The 5397-nt window shown below is 40.7% G+C and overlaps 1 protein-coding gene across 4 annotated transcripts in view; it reads right to left on the bottom strand.

The window, feature by feature from the left end:
- Gpcpd1 (glycerophosphocholine phosphodiesterase 1) overlaps positions 1 to 5397 on the bottom strand; it is a 66705-nt gene that overhangs the window by 61059 nt on the left and 249 nt on the right. The gene's annotated exons all lie outside the window — the stretch shown is intronic.

Genomic DNA, 5397 nt, shown 5'->3' with positions numbered 1-5397 from the left:
GATCATATCCATGCCCCAGTTCTTCACAACTCCACCTAGAGTGCCCGCTACCTTTTATCCCAACTTCATTTTACATCTTCCTTCATCATTAAAAAGTAAATAACTTTGATAAGAAAAAGGCTAGCCGGGCGATGGTGACGCACGCCTTTAATGCCAGCACTCGGGAGGCAGAGGCAGGTGGGTCTCTGTGAGTTCGAGACCAGCCTGGTCTACAGAGCTAGTTCCGGGACAAGCTCCAAAGCCACAGAGAAACCCTGTCTCGAAAAACAAAAAACAAAAAAACAAACAAACAAAAAAGGCTAAAAGGAAAAAGGATATAAGCAACAAGCAGTCAGAGTCCGTATATACAAACTGACTGCATTAAGTAGAAGTATCCAGCAAGACTTACAGTTTTGTTACACACTTACTTTCCAAAAACCCAAGAATGAGTGAACCAGAAATATTACAAAACAAGTATGTCTAAGCTTTATTTTAAGGGAGTCAGGATTCTCTTGCCACATACTTTTTCTCCTTTGATAAGCAGCTGTGCTAAGTCAACCTATCTTTCCTAACCAGGTCTAGATTAGGGTGGTAGGAAAAGTAAACCCTAGAGACAGAAAAAGCTCAACTAAAGACTTCTACTTTAGTAACAAAAAAGCAACTTAAGTCCTTCAGCTAGACCTACAGAAACTAGTTATGTCTGGTTTAAAAAAAAAAAAAAGCTTATGAATCTGTTTCTAATATACAATGTTAACTTGCTACCCACACAAATCCTTCCTCAAAATTAAGTCTTTTCAGATATTTTTTCTTCATAGGATCGGCACACTCAGATTCTTTAAATTTAGTCTCAACTACAGTCTATTACAACAAAACAAAACAAAAATAAAAACAAACTTGAAGCAGGACAACTCTGTGAATTCGAGGCCAGTCTGGTCTTCAGAGTTCCAGGATAGGCCCTAAAGCTACAGAGAAACCCTCTCTTGAAACAACAACAACAAAAACAAAAACTTGATCTGATGTTCACATGACCACTGCACTTTCAAGTCAACAACATCATGCAAAATCACATCTCGTGGTACTCTGGATTCTAAATCTCTTCTCAGTACTGTCTTAACCACTTCACAGATTTTATTTACAGAAATCTACACTTCTAAGGCTGAAATCTTTTGCCTTTTTATTCATATTTTCTCTCCAATTTTTTCTTTGCCACCTCCAGACTTAGCCAAAAATATTTGCCATACTTAACTAAGGGAAGACAGGAAATTACTTTTTACGTATATACATATACATAGATACATACATCTCTAGATAGTTACTAAGTCTAAACAAAGAATACATTCTTCAAATGGTGAGACATTTTACATAACAACTCAAATATCCAAGCCAGGCAGTGGTGGCTCATGCCTTTGATCCCAGCACTTGGGAGGCAGAGGCAGGCAGATCTCTGTGAATTCAAGGCCAACCTGGTCTACAAGAGTTAGTTCCAGTATAGGCTCCAAAGCTACAGAGAAATCCTGTCTCGAAAAACCAAACATAATTCAAATATCCAAAAAAATCCAGACACTTGTGGAGGAAGAATCCAGGTCTCTAAAAGAATTCCAATCATATCTTTCTTTATGAAGCATGCCCCTTAACTTACCAGCTAAATTTTATTTCATTTTATTTATGAATAAGGATGCTTCTAGATTCTAGTGGGCAGAGGCCAACAGTACTGCTAATATCACAGTGACTGAGCAGTCCCCTCCACAAATAATGCCCAGATCAAAACAGCAATAGGTCTGAGGTTCAAAAGCCAGACCTATAATGCCTAGAGAGGGCTAGTAAGTAATCAAATCTACAATTAATATTAGCTACACACTATAGATGCATTGTCACATAAGCACCAATTAGAAAATGTAATGCTGAAAGATATTTTATAAATGTACAGTATCATATACATTTTACTACCTTTTTGTCACATATACAATTAGAAAATGGAATGCTGAAAGATATTTCATGAATGTACAGTATCATACATTTTTACATACATATATAAAACAAGATTAATAATGTAGTATCATGTTGTACTTGGATAACTTTGTTTATGATAAAAACGCCAAGACTATACACAGGAGAAAACGTGTCTGTGAGCAAAATAATTTGTAAAACCTACTTGATTTTCTGTTTCTAAAATAAACAAGATCTTTTCATATGAATCCATCCTGTGCTAGAACTGATAAAGAACATCTCCACATATAAACAGTTCTGGATTAGCCTGCTACCTGAACACTGCAACAGGTCTTTTAGATGGCTGACGAAACAGTTCTGAATCAGTGAAATGTTCATTGAAACATTGTAACCCTCATTTAACAGATCCAAATTATATCAAGAAAGAAGTCCTAAAACTTTAAAGTTACTGATTTGGTGGTGGAGGTTTTCTTTGGGGGGGGGGGGGGCTTTTTTTTGCTTTTCCAGACAGAGTTTCTCTTGGTAGCCCTGGCTGTCCCAGAATTCAAATGCTGACCAGGCTAGCCTCCTACCTGGTTCTGCCTCTTCAGTGCTGGGATTAAAGGCATGAGCCACTACCACCTGGCATGCTGAATTAATTTTAAGAAACAGAGGCTGGAGAGATGGCTTAGAGGTTAAGAGCCTGCTCTTCCAAAGGTCCTGAGTTCAATTCCCAGCAACTACATGGTGGCTCACAACCATCTGTAATGAGGTCCAGTGCCCTCTTCTGGCCTTCAGGCATACACATAGACAGAATATTGTATACATAATAAATAAATAAATAAATAAATAAATAAATAAATAAATAAATAAAATAATTTTAAGAAACAACCTAAACCCATACCTCAGCAATATGGCTGAATAACCAACCTCAATTCATTTATGTATGTGAGAAAGAGAAAAGGGAGGGAAGGAGTTCCAAGGTACACACGTGAGGGTCAAAGAACAATTTGCAGGAATTGGTTCTCGTCTACCATGAATATCCTAGGGATCAAATTTACGCCCTCAGAACTCGGCTTTTCAGTAAGCATCCCTTTCTGCTCAGAGTCTAACCAGCTTGTCAGTCTTAAACTGTAACCGGAACTTTAACCCAGTGTTTACAATTCTAAACTAAGGGCAATCTCATCTAAAAGACTGCAGAGTTGGTACTAAGCTAACTATTCATCAACTGCAATAACCAATTCAGTCAATGTAAGGTAAGGTACATGAAATTATTCTCATATATTCAAATCAACAGCGGGTACAAACTTAGCTCTAGATGTCTACTACATGAGGACACCAAGAAGAGTCTGTGGATTTGATAAAAGGGAAACCAACCAAGCTTTCAGTTGTGACACAGCTACAGTAACTCGACAGTGAACAGCTGCAGGGAGTGCAGCACAGGCAGCCACACACGCGGAAGGAAGCACAGACAGAACCACCCCAGCAGACCGGTGCTCTAGTCCACTTCAACTGTCCGAAGCCAGCAATCTACTTCAGTTGCCACCTGGGATGCTGCTTCAGTGGCAGCTTACTTGACTTGATGGACAGAGGCCAAAATGTTGGTGCAGGACTAAAGCATAAAATTTTGGCACCCAACTGCTTCCAAACCACAGTGGTAGTTTTAAAAAGTGCCTTTCTACTGAGAATCTCAAAATCTGCGCATCGACCTTTATTTCTTCTGCTTAACAAAGATAACTTAACTTGGATGGAGGAGGTCTTTCAGATACACATAAAACAGTAAAAACTGCAAGTCACTGTGCATACGTAGCTCCTCAGACAGACACCGGCTTACTATCACCTTACTACACAGCACACTTCTGGAGGTTTTGATGTTAGGCTTTGGAAACTTTTTTCCAATACAACCTCCAATTTGTACTGTCTAGAGATAAACACTACACAGCACTTTCAGCTGAAGTTGAAAAGTTAATTTGCTTAGTTTTGAGACAGGATCTCACTAGAAGACCTACCTGCCCGCCTCCACCTCTAAGAGCCTGGGTTCAAGGTGTGCACCACCAGGCTTGGCCTATTTTAACACTTTTAGAAGACGCAAGAGGTTTTTACATGTCACTGTAACTTGTTTACATTAAAACTTTTCAGTTTGCCCTACCTAGCAAAATCAACTTCACTTTTTGTTAAATGTTCAACAGTGGACCTAACCAGTTAACCAGCATGGGAAACACACTGGAGATTTAAGCTAACCAAAGATATGGGACCATTCCAGTTACAGCTGAACTAAAGGTGGGTGTTTTTAGCTAACAGGTATATTTCTAGCCAAAAAGAACATCTCTGTTTTCCTTTACAGCTTCTAGAAGGAAAAAAAAAGCTATTTCTAATTCTCCTCGTTCTTCCCTAGATTCCACCAGCTCTGATCCTCAGAACACCCTACAATCAAGAAACAGTTTAAGTGCCAATATTGATTTCTACTCCAGCTGGCGGGGATCATTATGGCCCTACTTCTAAGACCTCCATATACTCTAAGCCAATATTTTAAACAAGAATAGCTTTTTCATTAAGCAAGCCTTTATGAAGATTTCAGTAAGCCAAATTAATATTTTCATCAGCTTTAGATAGGCAGTAGGCATTTTCCAAATATTTTTCATTTCATTTTATTATTTTCATAAGTATTTATCATATGCCTGTTATATACATATAGTTAATTCACCCACCACCAACTTTTTGTGCACACCAAACAGTTTTGTGTTCATTAATTCTCTGCGTCCAAATTTCCTGCATCTTTCTTTATAGATTAACTGTGTTTAAAACACTGACTTATCTCCCCTAGTACTTTAACCACTGCATGCGGTGTACCTGCTTTTTATTTTGTACTGTTTGTTTCTAGAACACTGGGCAATGGGGGGGGGGGGAGACTAATAGCTTGTATTTATTTCTTCGTTATGTAAGTGTTAGAAATGTAACAAGCAGAAGGGTAGAGTTAGTAGGCAGGAGCAGGGCGGCAGCGACAGGAGTACAGAGGGGTACATCAGACCCGTCCACCCCGCTCGCTCCATCAGAGAATCTCTAGAACCCGGCAAACTCCCGGTTTCCCTCCGCTTCTGGACGGACCCGGCTGATAAAGCCGGCGACACCAAGAAGAGGACCGCGACCCTAAAACGTCACCGAGGGCACCGACGACCGACTTCTACGATAGCCCTGGGCTCTATCCACCCTACTGTACTGTCACCCGGAGTTTCTTTGGTGAGCACTAATTTTAGGCAATTTGGGAAAATCAGCAGCTGTCAAAACGGCGCGAGTCATCAGCACCGGCGCAAGGTGGCGGAGGTGGCGTCCCGAGGAAGGGAGGCACGGAGAGGGCTTCGGCTCCAGCGCTGCCGTTTCTTTGTTCCCCAATTTTCCGCCCGGTATTTCCGAGGCGGTCCCGGGTCACGCCGCCCGGAGGGACGCGGCAGCGGGGGACAAGCCGGGGTTCCAGCCGCAGCGCGGCTCCGGGAC

Source organism: Microtus ochrogaster, unplaced genomic scaffold (genome assembly GCF_000317375.1).
Source record: "Microtus ochrogaster isolate Prairie Vole_2 unplaced genomic scaffold, MicOch1.0 UNK3, whole genome shotgun sequence".
Taxonomy (NCBI): domain Eukaryota; kingdom Metazoa; phylum Chordata; class Mammalia; order Rodentia; family Cricetidae; genus Microtus; species Microtus ochrogaster.
Note: the sequence above shows the minus strand (reverse complement) of the source record. Positions and strands in the feature narration are given on the sequence as shown.